This window comes from Oncorhynchus mykiss, chromosome 17 (assembly GCF_057628025.1).
Source record: "Oncorhynchus mykiss isolate SJ-2025 chromosome 17, ASM5762802v1, whole genome shotgun sequence".
NCBI lineage: Eukaryota > Metazoa > Chordata > Actinopteri > Salmoniformes > Salmonidae > Oncorhynchus > Oncorhynchus mykiss.
This window is the reverse complement of record NC_143038.1, coordinates 26,574,632-26,597,087: the sequence shown is the minus strand read 5'-3', so window position 1 is coordinate 26,597,087 and position 22,456 is coordinate 26,574,632.

The following is a 22,456-nucleotide window of genomic DNA, read 5'->3' as shown; positions in this document are numbered from 1 at the left end:
ATCTGATATCAACTTAGAAGGGACAATTACATGACATTTTCTCAAGAGCAATTCCTGAAAAAACACCAAAAGTAGTGCTGTAACACATAGCCTACGCTGTAATATGTTAAATGTATATTGAGGAACCATAATCACTACTACTGGATAATTGATAGGTACAGTAGTGAACTGAAGGGTTGTCCCAACTTGGTCAAATCATTATAATACTACTACTAATAATAGTTAAAGCAGTGTTCCTTATCAGTCCAGTATGTGTGCAGGTATATGTGCTACAACCAGCCTTTCTTGGTATTGCTGGTTGTAGTACATATACCGGCATACATACTGGACAGTAGGTGGCAATGGTACTGTACACTGACTGTATATGGGGTGCAACAAACTTACCTGAGACTCCCTGTCTCTGCCAGTCTGCCCCTGCATATCTGTCCCCAGTTCTGCTGTCTGTGTGCAGTCTGCCCTAGCAGGGGCTAAAATCTGATATCAACTTTGGAGGGGACAATTACATTACATTTTCTCAAGAGCAATTCCTGAAAAAACACCAAAAGTAGTGCTGTAATATGTTAAATGTATATTGAGGAACCATAATCACTACTACTGGATAATTGATAGGTACAGTAGTGAACTGAAGGGTTGTCCCAACTTGGTCAAATCATTATAATACTACTACTAATAATAGTTAAAGCAGTGTTCCTTATCAGTCCAGTATATGTGCTTACACCCAGCCTTTCTTGGTATTGCTGGTTGTAGTACATATACCTGCATACATACTGGACAGTAGGTGGCAATGGTACTGTACACTGACTGTATCTGGGGTGCAACAAACTTACCTGGGACTCCCTGTCTCTGCCAGCCCCTGCATATCTGTCCCCAGTTCTGCTGTCTGTGTGCCATCTGCCCTAGCAGGGGCTAAAATCTGTTATCAACTTTGGGAGGGGACAATTACATGACATTTTCTCAAGAGCAATTCCTGAAAAAACACCAAAAGTAGTGCTGTAACACACAGCCTACGCTGTAATATGTAATATGTTATATGTTAAATGTATATTGAGGAACCATAATCACTACTACTGGATAATTGATAGGTACAGTAGTGAACTGAAGGGTTGTCCCAACTTGTTCAAATCATTATAATACAATTACTAATAATGGTTAAAAGCAGTGTTCCTTATCAGTCCAGTATGTATGCAGGTATATGTGCTTTTACAACCAACCTTTCTTGGTATTGCTGGTTGTAGTACATATACCTGCATACATACTGGACAGTAGGTGGCAATGGTACTGTACACTGACTGTATATGGGGTGCAACAAACTTACCTGAGACTCCCTGTCCCTGCATATCTGTCCCCAGTTCTGCTGTCTGTGTGCCATCTGCCCTAGCAGGGGCTAAAATCTGTTATCAACTTTGGAGGGGACAATTACATGACATTTTCTCAAGAGCAATTCCTGAAAAAACACCAAAAGTAGTGCTGTAACACACAGCCTACGCTGTAATATGTTAAATGTATATTGAGGAACCATAATCACTACTACTGGATAATTGATAGGTACAGTAGTGAACTGAAGGGTTGTCCCAACTTGTTCAAATCATTATAATACAATTACTAATAATAGTTAAAAGCAGTGCTCCTTATCAGTCCAGTATGTGTGCAGGTATATGTGCTTACACCCAGCCTTTCTTGGTATTGCTGGTTGTAGTACATATACCTGCATACATACTGGACAGTATAGGTGGCAATGGTACTGTACACTGACTGTATATGGGGTGCAACAAACTTACCTGAGACTCCCTGTCCCTGCATATCTGTCCCCAGTTCTGCTGTCTGTGTGCCATCTGCCCTAGCAGGGGCTAAAATCTGATATCAACTTAGAAGGGACAATTACATGACATTTTCTCAAGAGCAATTCCTGAAAAAACACCAAAAGTAGTGCTGTAACACATAGCCTACGCTGTAATATGTTAAATGTATATTGAGGAACCATAATCACTACTACTGGATAATTGATAGGTACAGTAGTGAACTGAAGGGTTGTCCCAACTTGGTCAAATCATTATAATACTACTACTAATAATAGTTAAAGCAGTGTTCCTTATCAGTCCAGTATGTGTGCAGGTATATGTGCTACAACCAGCCTTTCTTGGTATTGCTGGTTGTAGTACATATACCTGCATACATACTGGACAGTAGGTGGCAATGGTACTGTACACTGACTGTATCTGGGGTGCAACAAACTTACCTGGGACTCCCTGTCTCTGCCAGCCCCTGCATATCTGTCCCCAGTTCTGCTGTCTGTGTGCCATCTGCCCTAGCAGGGGCTAAAATCTGTTATCAACTTTGGGAGGGGACAATTACATGACATTTTCTCAAGAGCAATTCCTGAAAAAACACCAAAAGTAGTGCTGTAACACACAGCCTACGCTGTAATATGTAATATGTTAAATGTATATTGAGGAACCATAATCACTACTACTGGATAATTGATAGGTACAGTAGTGAACTGAAGGGTTGTCCCAACTTGTTCAAATCATTATAATACAATTACTAATAATGGTTAAAAGCAGTGTTCCTTATCAGTCCAGTATGTATGCAGGTATATGTGCTTTTACAACCAACCTTTCTTGGTATTGCTGGTTGTAGTACATATACCTGCATACATACTGGACAGTAGGTGGCAATGGTACTGTACACTGACTGTATATGGGGTGCAACAAACTTACCTGAGACTCCCTGTCCCTGCATATCTGTCCCCAGTTCTGCTGTCTGTGTGCCATCTGCCCTAGCAGGGGCTAAAATCTGTTATCAACTTTGGAGGGGACAATTACATGACATTTTCTCAAGAGCAATTCCTGAAAAAACACCAAAAGTAGTGCTGTAACACACAGCCTACGCTGTAATATGTTAAATGTATATTGAGGAACCATAATCACTACTACTGGATAATTGATAGGTACAGTAGTGAACTGAAGGGTTGTCCCAACTTGTTCAAATCATTATAATACAATTACTAATAATAGTTAAAAGCAGTGCTCCTTATCAGTCCAGTATGTGTGCAGGTATATGTGCTTACACCCAGCCTTTCTTGGTATTGCTGGTTGTAGTACATATACCTGCATACATACTGGACAGTATAGGTGGCAATGGTACTGTACACTGACTGTATATGGGGTGCAACAAACTTACCTGAGACTCCCTGTCCCTGCATATCTGTCCCCAGTTCTGCTGTCTGTGTGCCATCTGCCCTAGCAGGGGCTAAAATCTGATATCAACTTAGAAGGGACAATTACATGACATTTTCTCAAGAGCAATTCCTGAAAAAACACCAAAAGTAGTGCTGTAACACATAGCCTACGCTGTAATATGTTAAATGTATATTGAGGAACCATAATCACTACTACTGGATAATTGATAGGTACAGTAGTGAACTGAAGGGTTGTCCCAACTTGGTCAAATCATTATAATACTACTACTAATAATAGTTAAAGCAGTGTTCCTTATCAGTCCAGTATGTGTGCAGGTATATGTGCTTTTACAACCAGCCTTTCTTGGTATTGCTGGTTGTAGTACATATACCGGCATACATACTGGACAGTAGGTGGCAATGGTACTGTACACTGACTGTATATGGGGTGCAACAAACTTACCTGAGACTCCCTGTCTCTGCCAGTCTGCCCCTGCATATCTGTCCCCAGTTCTGCTGTCTGTGTGCAGTCTGCCCTAGCAGGGGCTAAAATCTGATATCAACTTTGGAGGGGACAATTACATTACATTTTCTCAAGAGCAATTCCTGAAAAAACACCAAAAGTAGTGCTGTAATATGTTAAATGTATATTGAGGAACCATAATCACTACTACTGGATAATTGATAGGTACAGTAGTGAACTGAAGGGTTGTCCCAACTTGGTCAAATCATTATAATACTACTACTAATAATAGTTAAAGCAGTGTTCCTTATCAGTCCAGTATGTGTGCAGGTATATGTGCTTACACCCAGCCTTTCTTGGTATTGCTGGTTGTAGTACATATACCTGCATACATACTGGACAGTAGGTGGCAATGGTACTGTACACTGACTGTATCTGGGGTGCAACAAACTTACCTGGGACTCCCTGTCTCTGCCAGCCCCTGCATATCTGTCCCCAGTTCTGCTGTCTGTGTGCCATCTGCCCTAGCAGGGGCTAAAATCTGTTATCAACTTTGGGAGGGGACAATTACATGACATTTTCTCAAGAGCAATTCCTGAAAAAACACCAAAAGTAGTGCTGTAACACACAGCCTACGCTGTAATATGTAATATGTTATATGTTAAATGTATATTGAGGAACCATAATCACTACTACTGGATAATTGATAGGTACAGTAGTGAACTGAAGGGTTGTCCCAACTTGTTCAAATCATTATAATACAATTACTAATAATGGTTAAAAGCAGTGTTCCTTATCAGTCCAGTATGTATGCAGGTATATGTGCTTTTACAACCAACCTTTCTTGGTATTGCTGGTTGTAGTACATATACCTGCATACATACTGGACAGTAGGTGGCAATGGTACTGTACACTGACTGTATATGGGGTGCAACAAACTTACCTGAGACTCCCTGTCCCTGCATATCTGTCCCCAGTTCTGCTGTCTGTGTGCCATCTGCCCTAGCAGGGGCTAAAATCTGTTATCAACTTTGGAGGGGACAATTACATGACATTTTCTCAAGAGCAATTCCTGAAAAAACACCAAAAGTAGTGCTGTAACACATAGCCTATGCTGTAATATGTTAAATGTATATTGAGGAACCATAATCACTACTACTGGATAATTGATAGGTACAGTAGTGAACTGAAGGGTTGTCCCAACTTGTTCAAATCATTATAATACAATTACTAATAATGGTTAAAAGCAGTGTTCCTTATCAGTCCAGTATGTATGCAGGTATATGTGCTTTTACAACCAACCTTTCTTGGTATTGCTGGTTGTAGTACATATACCTGCATACATACTGGACAGTAGGTGGCAATGGTACTGTACACTGACTGTATATGGGGTGCAACAAACTTACCTGAGACTCCCTGTCCCTGCATATCTGTCCCCAGTTCTGCTGTCTGTGTGCCATCTGCCCTAGCAGGGGCTAAAATCTGTTATCAACTTTGGAGGGGACAATTACATGACATTTTCTCAAGAGCAATTCCTGAAAAAACACCAAAAGTAGTGCTGTAACACATAGCCTACGCTGTAATATGTTAAATGTATATTGAGGAACCATAATCACTACTACTGGATAATTGATAGGTACGGTAGTGAACTGAAGGGTTGTCCCAACTTGTTCAAATCATTATAATACAATTACTAATAATGGTTAAAAGCAGTGTTCCTTATCAGTCCAGTATGTATGCAGGTATATGTGCTTTTACAACCAACCTTTCTTGGTATTGCTGGTTGTAGTACATATACCTGCATACATACTGGACAGTAGGTGGCAATGGTACTGTACACTGACTGTATATGGGGTGCAACAAACTTACCTGAGACTCCCTGTCTCTGCCAGTCTGTCCCTGCATATCTGTCCCCAGTTCTGCTGTCTGTGTGCCATCTGCCCTAGCAGGGGCTAAAATCTGTTATCAACTTTGGAGGGGACAATTACATGACATTTTCTCAAGAGCAATTCCTGAAAAAACACCAAAAGTAGTGCTGTAACACATAGCCTACGCTGTAATATGTTAAATGTATATTGAGGAACCATAATCACTACTACTGGATAATTGATAGGTACAGTAGTGAACTGAAGGGTTGTCCCAACTTGTTCAAATCATTATAATACAATTACTAATAATGGTTAAAAGCAGTGTTCCTTATCAGTCCAGTATGTATGCAGGTATATGTGCTTTTACAACCAACCTTTCTTGGTATTGCTGGTTGTAGTACATATACCTGCATACATACTGGACAGTAGGTGGCAATGGTACTGTACACTGACTGTATATGGGGTGCAACAAACTTACCTGAGACTCCCTGTCTCTGCCAGTCTGTCCCTGCATATCTGTCCCCAGTTCTGCTGTCTGTGTGCCATCTGCCCTAGCAGGGGCTAAAATCTGATATCAACTTAGAAGGGACAATTACATGACATTTTCTCAAGAGCAATTCCTGAAAAAACACCAAAAGTAGTGCTGTAACACATAGCCTACGCTGTAATATGTTAAATGTATATTGAGGAACCATAATCACTACTACTGGATAATTGATAGGTACAGTAGTTAACTGAAGGGTTGTTCAAATCATTATAATACTACTACTAATAATAGTTATAGCAGTGTTCCTTATCAGTCCAGTATGTATGCAGGTATATGTACTTACAACCAGCCTTTCATCATTTATTTCAACGTGTTACAACGTGAAATCGCCTCTATTCCATTCAAACCGTAGAGGACCAAACTACATCTCCCATAATGCAACGCCAGCACAGGTGGCCAGCAAAGCTAATCGTCTACATCCAGAAAGGCTTTCTAGCTAGCAACAGCAGCACTTTTAGCACTCTGTAAACTATATTAATAACAACAATAAAACTCTGAAAGTTACATGTTTCAATAGTCTCACACTCCCTTATAACATACAGCATTAATTATTGTTATGGACTTCTACAAAGGAGTAATTTGCAACACATACCCTTCTCTATGTGTTTTCTCGGACTGAGGAGAACTGGAGCTACACCATGGTGTTAGTCGGTGACACGAGCGCCCAGATGAAATCAACCAATAAGAATGCTTGAATGATGAGATCCAACCAATAAGAATGCTTGAACATTAAATACACATTTATTTCGAGGCAGGTGGAAACATAACCAACCTTGTTAACAGACGATAGCAAAAGTTCAATTTTTGACAACTCCACATAAATTGAATAGGTACTAGCTAGCTAGCTTGATAGTTAATGTTTGCGCGCCAGCTCTGCAAATTCAGCAAGTGTGTGTGAACGCTTCCAACGTTAACCTCAAGTCAATTAGTTTAATTAGTTAGCTAAACTAATGACCTACAGTGGATCAAACCATTGAGGCAAAGGGCGGGGGTCGCAGTCTTTTGAAACTTAAAAACGCGCTATTAGTGTCTATAATCAGCTTAAGTGCTTTCATTGCGTTCATTCATATTATTGAAATTACATAGATATGTTTACAGTGATATATTGGGGGGGGGGGGGGAATCATATTTTTCCCAGGATAGGGGGATCGTGTCCCCCCTGGGATTTCTGCCTATGCACGTGATATCTCCTCACTCACGTGGTTGATTGAAGGACGAACTGATTTGTGTTGATGGCAAAGATGAAGAAGGAGGGATGACTAGAAACGATTCAGTTGACCTGTTTATGTGTGGATTAATTGTCGGAGTAGAGGAATTTGTGTAATTCAGGTAAAAAAATAACGCAATGTTTATGTCACAGGACAAATTAGCTAGCAAGTTAACTAGCTAAATTGCCATACAAGTCTAGCTACCATCGCGTTTTTGTCCATTTGGGATCCTGTGTATGCGGTAGATTTTTTGCCGTGTTTTCGTCCACTTGGGGAATGGGAGATACGGGTCCAGATTTTTTGTTGTTGTTGTTTCCAGTGATGTGTGTCCTCCGAAGTTGGTGTAACTGCTCCAGTGTTTGGTTTAGGGTTAGGGGGGTTAGGGGTTAGGGTTAAGGGTTAGGTTTCTAGTTTTGAGTCTGTTGATCTAGGGTTACGGGTGTTAGGGTTACGGGGGTTAGGGTTTGAATATAATTGTGTTTTGTTTCAACTGGTTAGGGTTAGGTTTCTAGTTTTGAGTCTGTTGATCCAGGGTTAGGGTTACGAGGGTTGGGGTTAGGTTTTGAATATAATTGTGTTTCGTTTCAACTGGTTAGTTGTAAGGTGCACAGGCCTATCTCCTGTTTATCCCTCCTGTTTCTGATCTAATATAATAGGTGTAGTACTTAAAAAGGCCCGTAGATGTCCTCCTAGGATCATAAATTAAACTGAGGTAAATTCCAAGTTCCCTCTTTTTCTGGGTGGCAGTGCAGAAGTCGATGTGGTGAGAGATTCATTCAACCATAGTGTTGTTAAATATGAACATTAAATGGTTTTATTGTTTTGTTAAAGGAAAGGAAAAACCTAAAAGTAGTGCTGTAACACATAGCCTACGCTGTAATATGTTAAATGTATATTGAGGAACCATAATCACTACTACTGGATAATTGATAGGTACAGTAGTGAACTGAAGGGTTGTCCCAACTTGTTCAAATCATTATAATACTACTACTAATAATAGTTAAAAGCAGTGCTCCTTATCAGTCCAGTATGTGTGCAGGTATATGTGCTTACACCCAGCCTTTCTTGGTATTGCTGGTTGTAGTACATATACCTGCATACATACTGGACAGTATAGGTGGCAATGGTACTGTATATGGGGTGCAACAAACTTACCTGAGACTCCCTGTCTCTGCCAGTCTGTCCCTGCATATCTGTCCCCAGTTCTGCTGTCTGTGTGCCATCTGCCCTAGCAGGGGCTAAAATCTGTTATCAACTTTGGGAGGGGACAATTACATGACATTTTCTCAAGAGCAATTCCTGAAAAAACACCAAAAGTAGTGCTGTAACACATAGCCTACGCTGTAATATGTTAAATGTATATTGAGGAACCATAATCACTACTACTGGATAATTGCTAGGTACAGTAGTGAACTGAAGGGTTGTCCCAACTTGTTCAAATCATTATAATACTACTACTAATAATAGTTAAAAGCAGTGCTCCTTATCAGTCCAGTATGTGTGCAGGTATATGTGCTTACACCCAGCCTTTCTTGGTATTGCTGGTTGTAGTACATATACCTGCATACATACTGGACAGTATAGGTGGCAATGGTACTGTATATGGGGTGCAACAAACTTACCTGAGACTCCCTGTCTCTGCCAGTCTGTCCCTGCATATCTGTCCCCAGTTCTGCTGTCTGTGTGCCATCTGCCCTAGCAGGGGCTAAAATCTGATATCAACTTAGAAGGGACAATTACATGACATTTTCTCAAGAGCAATTCCTGAAAAAACACCAAAAGTAGTGCTGTAACACATAGCCTACGCTGTAATATGTTAAATGTCTATTGAGGAACCATAATCACTACTACTGGATAATTGATAGGTACAGTAGTTAACTGAAGGGTTGTCCCAACTTGTTCAAATCATTATAATACTACTACTAATAATAGTTAAAAGCAGTGCTCCTTATCAGTCCAGTATGTGTGCAGGTATATGTGCTTACACCCAGCCTTTCTTGGTATTGCTGGTTGTAGTACATATACCTGCATACATACTGGACAGTAGGTGGCAATGGTACTGTACACTGACTGTATATGGGGTGCAACAAACTTACCTGAGACTCCCTGTCTCTGCCAGTCTGTCCCTGCATATCTGTCCCCAGTTCTGCTGTCTGTGTGCCATCTGCCCTAGCAGGGGCTAAAATCTGTTATCAACTTTGGAGGGGACAATTACATGACATTTTCTCAAGAGCAATTCCTGAAAAAACACCAAAAGTAGTGCTGTAACACATAGCCTACGCTGTAATATGTTAAATGTATATTGAGGAACCATCATCACTACTACTGGATAATTGATAGGTACAGTAGTGAACTGAAGGGTTGTCCCAACTTGTTAAAATCATTATAATACTACTACTAATAATAGTTAAAAGCAGTGCTCCTTATCAGTCCAGTATGTGTGCAGGTATATGTGCTTACACCCAGCCTTTCTTGGTATTGCTGGTTGTAGTACATATACCTGCATACATACTGGACAGTAGGTGGCAATGGTACTGTACACTGACTGTATTATGGGGTGCAACAAACTTACCTGAGACTCCCTGTCCCTGCATATCTGTCCCCAGTTCTGCTGTCTGTGTGCCATCTGCCCTAGCAGGGGCTAAAATCTGATATCAACTTAGAAGGGACAATTACATGACATTTTCTCAAGAGCAATTCCTGAAAAAACACCAAAAGTAGTGCTGTAACACATAGCCTACGCTGTAATATGTTAAATGTATATTGAGGAACCATAATCACTACTACTGGATAATTGATAGGTACAGTAGTGAACTGAAGGGTTGTCCCAACTTGTTCAAATCATTATAATACTACTACTAATAATAGTTAAAAGCAGTGCTCCTTATCAGTCCAGTATGTGTGCAGGTATATGTGCTTACACCCAGCCTTTCTTGGTATTGCTGGTTGTAGTACATATACCTGCATACATACTGGACAGTATAGGTGGCAATGGTACTGTATATGGGGTGCAACAAACTTACCTGAGACTCTCTGTCCCTGCATATCTGTCCCCAGTTCTGCTGTCTGTGTGCCATCTGCCCTAGCAGGGGCTAAAATCTGATATCAACTTAGAAGGGACAATTACATGACATTTTCTCAAGAGCAATTCCTGAAAAAACACCAAAAGTAGTGCTGTAACACATAGCCTACGCTGTAATATGTTAAATGTCTATTGAGGAACCATAATCACTACTACTGGATAATTGATAGGTACAGTAGTGAACTGAAGGGTTGTCCCAACTTGTTCAAATCATTATAATACTACTACTAATAATAGTTAAAAGCAGTGCTCCTTATCAGTCCAGTATGTGTGCAGGTATATGTGCTTACACCCAGCCTTTCTTGGTATTGCTGGTTGTAGTACATATACCTGCATACATACTGGACAGTAGGTGGCAATGGTACTGTACACTGACTGTATATGGGGTGCAACAAACTTACCTGAGACTCCCTGTCTCTGCCAGTCTGTCCCTGCATATCTGTCCCCAGTTCTGCTGTCTGTGTGCCATCTGCCCTAGCAGGGGCTAAAATCTGTTATCAACTTTGGAGGGGACAATTACATGACATTTTCTCAAGAGCAATTCCTGAAAAAACACCAAAAGTAGTGCTGTAACACATAGCCTACGCTGTAATATGTTAAATGTATATTGAGGAACCATAATCACTACTACTGGATAATTGATAGGTACAGTAGTGAACTGAAGGGTTGTCCCAACTTGTTCAAATCATTATAATACTACTACTAATAATAGTTAAAAGCAGTGCTCCTTATCAGTCCAGTATGTGTGCAGGTATATGTGCTTACACCCAGCCTTTCTTGGTATTGCTGGTTGTAGTACATATACCTGCATACATACTGGACAGTAGGTGGCAATGGTACTGTACACTGACTGTATATGGGGTGCAACAAACTTACCTGAGACTCCCTGTCTCTGCCAGTCTGTCCCTGCATATCTGTCCCCAGTTCTGCTGTCTGTGTGCCATCTGCCCTAGCAGGGGCTAAAATCTGTTATCAACTTTGGAGGGGACAATTACATGACATTTTCTCAAGAGCAATTCCTGAAAAAACACCAAAAGTAGTGCTGTAACACATAGCCTACGCTGTAATATGTTAAATGTATATTGAGGAACCATAATCACTACTACTGGATAATTGATAGGTACAGTAGTGAACTGAAGGGTTGTCCCAACTTGTTCAAATCATTATAATACAATTACTAATAATGGTTAAAAGCAGTGTTCCTTATCAGTCCAGTATGTATGCAGGTATATGTGCTTTTACAACCAGCCTTTCTTGGTATTGCTGGTTGTAGTACATATACCTGCATACATACTGGACAGTAGGTGGCAATGGTACTGTACACTGACTGTATATGGGGTGCAACAAACTTACCTGAGACTCCCTGTCCCTGCATATCTGTCCCCAGTTCTGCTGTCTGTGTGCCATCTGCCCTAGCAGGGGCTAAAATCTGATATCAACTTAGAAGGGACAATTACATGACATTTTCTCAAGAGCAATTCCTGAAAAAACACCAAAAGTAGTGCTGTAACACATAGCCTACGCTGTAATATGTTAAATGTATATTGAGGAACCATAATCACTACTACTGGATAATTGATAGGTACAGTAGTGAACTGAAGGGTTGTCCCAACTTGTTCAAATCATTATAATACTACTACTAATAATAGTTAAAAGCAGTGCTCCTTATCAGTCCAGTATGTGTGCAGGTATATGTGCTTACACCCAGCCTTTCTTGGTATTGCTGGTTGTAGTACATATACCTGCATACATACTGGACAGTATAGGTGGCAATGGTACTGTATATGGGGTGCAACAAACTTACCTGAGACTCCCTGTCTCTGCCAGTCTGTCCCTGCATATCTGTCCCCAGTTCTGCTGTCTGTGTGCCATCTGCCCTAGCAGGGGCTAAAATCTGATATCAACTTAGAAGGGACAATTACATGACATTTTCTCAAGAGCAATTCCTGAAAAAACACCAAAAGTAGTGCTGTAACACATAGCCTACGCTGTAATATGTTAAATGTCTATTGAGGAACCATAATCACTACTACTGGATAATTGATAGGTACAGTAGTTAACTGAAGGGTTGTCCCAACTTGTTCAAATCATTATAATACTACTACTAATAATAGTTAAAAGCAGTGCTCCTTATCAGTCCAGTATGTGTGCAGGTATGTGCTTACACCCAGCCTTTCTTGGTATTGCTGGTTGTAGTACATATACCTGCATACATACTGGACAGTAGGTGGCAATGGTACTGTACACTGACTGTATATGGGGTGCAACAAACTTACCTGAGACTCCCTGTCTCTGCCAGTCTGTCCCTGCATATCTGTCCCCAGTTCTGCTGTCTGTGTGCCATCTGCCCTAGCAGGGGCTAAAATCTGTTATCAACTTTGGAGGGGACAATTACATGACATTTTCTCAAGAGCAATTCCTGAAAAAACACCAAAAGTAGTGCTGTAACACATAGCCTACGCTGTAATATGTTAAATGTATATTGAGGAACCATCATCACTACTACTGGATAATTGATAGGTACAGTAGTGAACTGAAGGGTTGTCCCAACTTGTTAAAATCATTATAATACTACTACTAATAATAGTTAAAAGCAGTGCTCCTTATCAGTCCAGTATGTGTGCAGGTATATGTGCTTACACCCAGCCTTTCTTGGTATTGCTGGTTGTAGTACATATACCTGCATACATACTGGACAGTAGGTGGCAATGGTACTGTACACTGACTGTATTATGGGGTGCAACAAACTTACCTGAGACTCCCTGTCCCTGCATATCTGTCCCCAGTTCTGCTGTCTGTGTGCCATCTGCCCTAGCAGGGGCTAAAATCTGATATCAACTTAGAAGGGACAATTACATGACATTTTCTCAAGAGCAATTCCTGAAAAAACACCAAAAGTAGTGCTGTAACACATAGCCTACGCTGTAATATGTTAAATGTATATTGAGGAACCATAATCACTACTACTGGATAATTGATAGGTACAGTAGTGAACTGAAGGGTTGTCCCAACTTGTTCAAATCATTATAATACTACTACTAATAATAGTTAAAAGCAGTGCTCCTTATCAGTCCAGTATGTGTGCAGGTATATGTGCTTACACCCAGCCTTTCTTGGTATTGCTGGTTGTAGTACATATACCTGCATACATACTGGACAGTATAGGTGGCAATGGTACTGTATATGGGGTGCAACAAACTTACCTGAGACTCTCTGTCCCTGCATATCTGTCCCCAGTTCTGCTGTCTGTGTGCCATCTGCCCTAGCAGGGGCTAAAATCTGATATCAACTTAGAAGGGACAATTACATGACATTTTCTCAAGAGCAATTCCTGAAAAAACACCAAAAGTAGTGCTGTAACACATAGCCTACGCTGTAATATGTTAAATGTCTATTGAGGAACCATAATCACTACTACTGGATAATTGATAGGTACAGTAGTGAACTGAAGGGTTGTCCCAACTTGTTCAAATCATTATAATACTACTACTAATAATAGTTAAAAGCAGTGCTCCTTATCAGTCCAGTATGTGTGCAGGTATATGTGCTTACACCCAGCCTTTCTTGGTATTGCTGGTTGTAGTACATATACCTGCATACATACTGGACAGTAGGTGGCAATGGTACTGTACACTGACTGTATATGGGGTGCAACAAACTTACCTGAGACTCCCTGTCTCTGCCAGTCTGTCCCTGCATATCTGTCCCCAGTTCTGCTGTCTGTGTGCCATCTGCCCTAGCAGGGGCTAAAATCTGTTATCAACTTTGGAGGGGACAATTACATGACATTTTCTCAAGAGCAATTCCTGAAAAAACACCAAAAGTAGTGCTGTAACACATAGCCTACGCTGTAATATGTTAAATGTATATTGAGGAACCATAATCACTACTACTGGATAATTGATAGGTACAGTAGTGAACTGAAGGGTTGTCCCAACTTGTTCAAATCATTATAATACAATTACTAATAATGGTTAAAAGCAGTGTTCCTTATCAGTCCAGTATGTATGCAGGTATATGTGCTTTTACAACCAGCCTTTCTTGGTATTGCTGGTTGTAGTACATATACCTGCATACATACTGGACAGTAGGTGGCAATGGTACTGTACACTGACTGTATATGGGGTGCAACAAACTTACCTGAGACTCCCTGTCCCTGCATATCTGTCCCCAGTTCTGCTGTCTGTGTGCCATCTGCCCTAGCAGGGGCTAAAATCTGATATCAACTTAGAAGGGACAATTACATGACATTTTCTCAAGAGCAATTCCTGAAAAAACACCAAAAGTAGTGCTGTAACACATAGCCTACGCTGTAATATGTTAAATGTATATTGAGGAACCATAATCACTACTACTGGATAATTGATAGGTACAGTAGTGAACTGAAGGGTTGTCCCAACTTGTTCAAATCATTATAATACTACTACTAATAATAGTTAAAAGCAGTGCTCCTTATCAGTCCAGTATGTGTGCAGGTATATGTGCTTACACCCAGCCTTTCTTGGTATTGCTGGTTGTAGTACATATACCTGCATACATACTGGACAGTATAGGTGGCAATGGTACTGTATATGGGGTGCAACAAACTTACCTGAGACTCCCTGTCTCTGCCAGTCTGTCCCTGCATATCTGTCCCCAGTTCTGCTGTCTGTGTGCCATCTGCCCTAGCAGGGGCTAAAATCTGATATCAACTTAGAAGGGACAATTACATGACATTTTCTCAAGAGCAATTCCTGAAAAAACACCAAAAGTAGTGCTGTAACACATAGCCTACGCTGTAATATGTTAAATGTCTATTGAGGAACCATAATCACTACTACTGGATAATTGATAGGTACAGTAGTTAACTGAAGGGTTGTCCCAACTTGTTCAAATCATTATAATACTACTACTAATAACAGTTAAAAGCAGTGCTCCTTATCAGTCCAGTATGTGTGCAGGTATATGTGCTTACACCCAGCCTTTCTTGGTATTGCTGGTTGTAGTACATATACCTGCATACATACTGGACAGTAGGTGGCAATGGTACTGTACACTGACTGTATATGGGGTGCAACAAACTTACCTGAGACTCCCTGTCTCTGCCAGTCTGTCCCTGCATATCTGTCCCCAGTTCTGCTGTCTGTGTGCCATCTGCCCTAGCAGGGGCTAAAATCTGTTATCAACTTTGGAGGGGACAATTACATGACATTTTCTCAAGAGCAATTCCTGAAAAAACACCAAAAGTAGTGCTGTAACACATAGCCTACGCTGTAATATGTTAAATGTATATTGAGGAACCATCATCACTACTACTGGATAATTGATAGGTACAGTAGTGAACTGAAGGGTTGTCCCAACTTGTTAAAATCATTATAATACTACTACTAATAATAGTTAAAAGCAGTGCTCCTTATCAGTCCAGTATGTGTGCAGGTATATGTGCTTACACCCAGCCTTTCTTGGTATTGCTGGTTGTAGTACATATACCTGCATACATACTGGACAGTAGGTGGCAATGGTACTGTACACTGACTGTATATGGGGTGCAACAAACTTACCTGAGACTCCCTGTCTCTGCCAGTCTGTCCCTGCATATCTGTCCCCAGTTCTGCTGTCTGTGTGCCATCTGCCCTAGCAGGGGCTAAAATCTGTTATCAACTTTGGAGGGGACAATTACATGACATTTTCTCAAGAGCAATTCCTGAAAAAACACCAAAAGTAGTGCTGTAACACATAGCCTACGCTGTAATATGTTAAATGTATATTGAGGAACCATAATCACTACTACTGGATAATTGATAGGTACAGTAGTGAACTGAAGGGTTGTCCCAACTTGTTCAAATCATTATAATACTACTACTAATAATAGTTAAAAGCAGTGCTCCTTATCAGTCCAGTATGTGTGCAGGTATATGTGCTTACACCCAGCCTTTCTTGGTATTGCTGGTTGTAGTACATATACCTGCATACATACTGGACAGTATAGGTGGCAATGGTACTGTATATGGGGTGCAACAAACTTACCTGAGACTCCCTGTCTCTGCCAGTCTGTCCCTGCATATCTGTCCCCAGTTCTGCTGTCTGTGTGCCATCTGCCCTAGCAGGGGCTAAAATCTGATATCAACTTAGAAGGGACAATTACATGACATTTTCTCAAGAGCAATACCTGAAAAAACACCAAAAGTAGTGCTGTAACACATAGCCTACGCTGTAATATGTTAAATGTATATTGAGGAACCATAATCACTACTACTGGATAATTGATAGGTACAGTAGTGAACTGAAGGGTTGTCCCAACTTGTTCAAATCATTATAATACTAATACTAATAATGGTTAAAAGCAGTGTTCCTTATCAGTCCAGTATGTATGCAGGTATATGTGCTTTTACAACCAGCCTTTCTTGGTATTGCTGGTTGTAGTACATCTACCTGCATTCATACTGGACAGTAGGTGGCAATGGTACTGTATATGGGGTGCAACAAACTTACCTGAGACTCCCTGTCTCTGCCAGTCTGTCCCTGCATATCTGTCCCCAGTTCTGCTGTCTGTGTGCCATCTGCCCTAGCAGGGGCTAAAATCTGATATCAACTTAGAAGGGACAATTACATGACATTTTCTCAAGAGCAATTCCTGAAAAAACACCAAAAGTAGTGCTGTAACACATAGCCTACGCTGTAATATGTTAAATGTATATTGAGGAACCATAATCACTACTACTGGATAATTGATAGGTACAGTAGTGAACTGAAGGGTTGTCCCAACTTGTTCAAATCATTATAATACTAATACTAATAATGGTTAAAAGCAGTGTTCCTTATCAGTCCAGTATGTATGCAGGTTTATGTGCTTTTACAACCAGCCTTTCTTGGTATTGCTGGTTGTAGTACATATACCTGCATACATACTGGACAGTATAGGTGGCAATGGTACTGTATATGGGGTGCAACAAACTTACCTGAGACTCCCTGTCTCTGCCAGTCTGTCCCCAGTTCTGCTGTCTGTGTGCCATCTGCCCTAGCAGGGGCTAAAATCTGTTATCAACTTTGGAGGGGACAATTACATGACATTTTCTCAAGAGCAATTCCTGAAAAAACACCAAAAGTAGTGCTGTAACACACAGCCTACGCTGTAATATGTTAAATGTATATTGAGGAACCATAATCACTACTACTGGATAATTGATAGGTACAGTAGTGAACTGAAGGGTTGTCCCAACTTGTTCAAATCATTATAATACTACTACTAATAATAGTTAAAAGCAGTGCTCCTTATCAGTCCAGTATGTGTGCAGGTATTTGTGCTTACACCCAGCCTTTCTTGGTATTGCTGGTTGTAGTACATATACCTGCATACATACTGGACAGTAGGTGGCAATGGTACTGTACACTGACTGTATATGGGGTGCAACAAACTTACCTGAGACTCCCTGACTCTGCCAGTCTGTCCCTGCATATCTGTCCCCAGTTCTGCTGTCTGTGTGCCATCTGCCCTAGCAGGGGCTAAAATCTGTTATCAACTTTGGGAGGGGACAATTACATGACATTTTCTCAAGAGCAATTCCTGAAAAAACACCAAAAGTAGTGCTGTAACACATAGCCTACGCTGTAATATGTTAAATGTATATTGAGGAACCATAATCACTACTACTGGATAATTGATAGGTACAGTAGTGAACTGAAGGGTTGTCCCAACTTGTTCAAATCATTATAATACTACTACTAATAATAATAATAGTTAAAAGCAGTGCTCCTTATCAGTCCAGTATGTATGCAGGTATATGTGCTTACACCCAGCCTTTCTTGGTATTGCTGGTTGTAGTACATATACCTGCATACATACTGGACAGTAGGTGGCAATGGTACTGTACACTGACTGTATATGGGGTGCAACAAACTTACCTGAGACTCCCTGTCCCTGCATATCTGTCCCCAGTTCTGCTGTCTGTGTGCCATCTGCCCTAGCAGGGGCTAAAATCTGTTATCAACTTTGGGAGGGGACAATTACATGACATTTTCTCAAGAGCAATTCCTGAAAAAACACCAAAAGTAGTGCTGTAACACATAGCCTACGCTGTAATATGTTAAATGTATATTGAGGAACCATAATCACTACTACTGGATAATTGATAGGTACAGTAGTTAACTGAAGGGTTGTTCAAATCATTATAATACTACTACTAATAATAGTTATAGCAGTGTTCCTTATCAGTCCAGTATGTATGCAGGTATATGTACTTACAACCAGCCTTTCATCATTTATTTCAACGTGTTACAACGTGAAATCGCCTCTATTCCATTCAAACCGTAGAGGACCAAACTACATCTCCCATAATGCAACGCCAGCACAGCTAATCGTCTACATCCAGAAAGGCTTTCTAGCTAGCAACAGCAGCACTTTTAGCACTCTGTAAACTATATTAATAACAACAATAAAACTCTGAAAGTTACATGTTTCAATAGTCTCACACTCCCTTATAACATACAGCATTAATTATTGTTATGGACTTCTACAAAGGAGTAATTTGCAACACATACCCTTCTCTATGTGTTTTCTCGGACTGAGGAGAACTGGAGCTACACCATGGTGTTAGTCGGTGACACGAGCGCCCAGATGAAATCAACCAATAAGAATGCTTGAATGATGAGATCCAACCAATAAGAATGCTTAAACATTAAATACACATTTCTTTCGAGGCAGGTGGAAACATAACCAACCTTGTTAACAGACGATAGCAAAAGTTCAATTTTTGACAACTCCACATAAATTGAATAGGTACTAGCTAGCTAGCTTGATAGTTAATGTTTGCGCGCCAGCTCTGCAAATTCAGCAAGTGTGTGTGAACGCTTCCAACGTTAACCTCAAGTCAATTAGTTTAATTAGTTAGCTAAACTAATGACCTACAGTGGATCAAACCATTGAGGCAAAGGGCGGGGGTCGCAGTCTTTTGAAACTTAAAAACGCGCTATTAGTGTCTATAATCAGCTTAAGTGCTTTCATTGCGTTCATTCATATTATTGAAATTACATAGATATGTTTACAGTGATATATTGGGGGGGGGGGGGGGGGGGGGAATCATATTTTTCCCAGGATAGGGGGATCGTGTCCCCCCTGGGATTTCTGCCTATGCACGTGATATCTCCTCACTCACGTGGTTGATTGAAGGACGAACTGATTTGTGTTGATGGCAAAGATGAAGAAGGAGGGATGACTAGAAACGATTCAGTTGACCTGTTTATGTGTGGATTAATTGTCGGAGTAGAGGAATTTGTGTAATTCAGGTAAAAAAATAACGCAATGTTTATATCACAGGACAAATTAGCTAGCAAGTTAACTAGCTAAATTGCCATACAAGTCTAGCTACCATCGCGTTTTTGTCCATTTGGGATCCTGTGTATGCGGTAGATTTTTTGCCGTGTTTTCGTCCACTTGGGGAATGGGAGATACGGGTCCAGATTTTTTGTTGTTGTTGTTTCCAGTGATGTGTGTCCTCCGAAGTTGGTGTAACTGCTCCAGTGTTTGGGTTAGAGGTTAGGTTTAGGGTTAGGGGGGTTAGGGGTTAGGGTTAAGGGTTAGGTTTCTAGTTTTGAGTCTGTTGATCCAGGGTTAGGGTTACGAGGGTTGGGGTTAGGTTTTGAAAATAATTGTGTTTCGTTTCAACTGGTTAGTTGTAAGGTGCACAGGCCTATCTCCTGTTTATCCCTCCTGTTTCTGATCTAATATAATAGGTGTAGTACTTAAAAAGGCCCGTAGATGTCCTCCTAGGATCATAAATTAAACTGAGGTAAGTTCCAAGTTCCCTCTTTTTCTGGGTGGCAGTGCAGAAGTCGATGTGGTGAGAGATTCATTCAACCATAGTGTTGTTAAATATGAACATTAAATGGTTTTATTGTTTTGTTAAAGGAAAGGAAAAACCTAAAAGTAGTGCTGTAACACATAGCCTACGCTGTAATATGTTAAATGTATATTGAGGAACCATAATCACTACTACTGGATAATTGATAGGTACAGTAGTGAACTGAAGGGTTGTCCCAACTTGGTCAAATCATTATAATACTACTACTAATAATAGTTAAAGCAGTGTTCCTTATCAGTCCAGTATGTGTGCAGGTATATGTGCTTACAACCAGCCTTTCTTGGTATTGCTGGTTGTAGTACATATACCGGCATACATACTGGACAGTAGGTGGCAATGGTACTGTACACTGACTGTATATGGGGTGCAACAAACTTACCTGAGACTCCCTGTCTCTGCCAGTCTGTCCCTGCATATCTGTCCCCAGTTCTGTTGTCTGTGTGCCATCTGCCCTAGCAGGGGCTAAAATCTGATATCAACTTTGGAGGGGACAATTACATGACATTTTCTCAAGAGCAATTCCTGAAAAAACACCAAAAGTAGTGCTGTAACACATAGCCTACGCTGTAATATGTTAAATGTATATTGAGGAACCATAATCACTACTACTGGATAATTGATAGGTACAGTAGTGAACTGAAGGGTTGTCCCAACTTGTTCAAATCATTATAATACTACTACTAATAATAGTTAAAAGCAGTGCTCCTTATCAGTCCAGTATGTGTGCAGGTATATGTGCTTACACCCAGCCTTTCTTGGTATTGCTGGTTGTAGTACATATACCTGCATACATACTGGACAGTAGGTGGCAATGGTACTGTACACTGACTGTATATGGGGCGCAACAAACTTACCTGAGACTCCCTGTCCCTGCATATCTGTCCCCAGTTCTGCTGTCTGTGTGCCATCTGCCCTAGCAGGGGCTAAAATCTGATATCAACTTTGGAGGGGACAATTACATGACATTTTCTCAAGAGCAATTCCTGAATAAACACCAAAAGTAGTGCTGTAACACATAGCCTACGCTGTAATATGTTAAATGTATATTGAGGAACCATAATCACTACTACTGGATAATTGATAGGTACAGTAGTGAACTGAAGGGTTGTCCCAACTTGGTCAAATCATTATAATACTACTACTAATAATAGTTAAAAGCAGTGCTCCTTATCAGTCCAGTATGTGTGCAGGTATATGTGCTTACACCCAGCCTTTCTTGGTATTGCTGGTTGTAGTACATATACCTGCATACATACTGGACAGTAGGTGGCAATGGTACTGTATATGGGGCGCAACAAACTTACCTGAGACTCCCTGTCCCTGCATATCTGTCCCCAGTTCTGCTGTCTGTGTGCCATCTGCCCTAGCAGGGGCTAAAATCTGATATCAACTTTGGAGGGGACAATTACATGACATTTTCTCAAGAGCAATTCCTGAAAAAACACCAAAAGTAGTGCTGTAACACACAGCCTACGCTGTAATATGTTAAATGTATATTGAGGAACCATAATCACTACTACTGGATAATTGATAGGTACAGTAGTGAACTGAAGGGTTGTCCCAACTTGTTCAAATCATTATAATACTAATACTAATAATAGTTATAGCAGTGTTCCTTATCAGTCCAGTATGTATGCAGGTATATGTACTTACAACCAGCCTTTCATCATTTATTTCAACGTGTTACAACGTGAAATCGCCTCTATTCCATTCAAACCGTAGAGGACCAAACTACATCTCCCATAATGCAACGCCAGCACAGCTAATCGTCTACATCCAGAAAGGCTTTCTAGCTAGCAACAGCAGCACTTTTAGCACTCTGTAAACTATATTAATAACAACAATAAAACTCTGAAAGTTACATGTTTCAATAGTCTCACACTCCCTTATAACATACAGCATTAATTATTGTTATGGACTTCTACAAAGGAGTAATTTGCAACACATACCCTTCTCTATGTGTTTTCTCGGACTGAGGAGAACTGGAGCTACACCATGGTGTTAGTCGGTGACACGAGCGCCCAGATGAAATCAACCAATAAGAATGCTTGAATGATGAGATCCAACCAATAAGAATGCTTGAACATTAAATACACATTTCTTTCGAGGCAGGTGGAAACATAACCAACCTTGTTAACAGACGATAGCAAAATTTCAATTTTTGACAACTCCACATAAATTGAATAGGTACTAGCTAGCTAGCTTGATAGTTAATGTTTGCGCGCCAGCTCTGCAAATTCAGCAAGTGTGTGTGAACGCTTCCAACGTTAACCT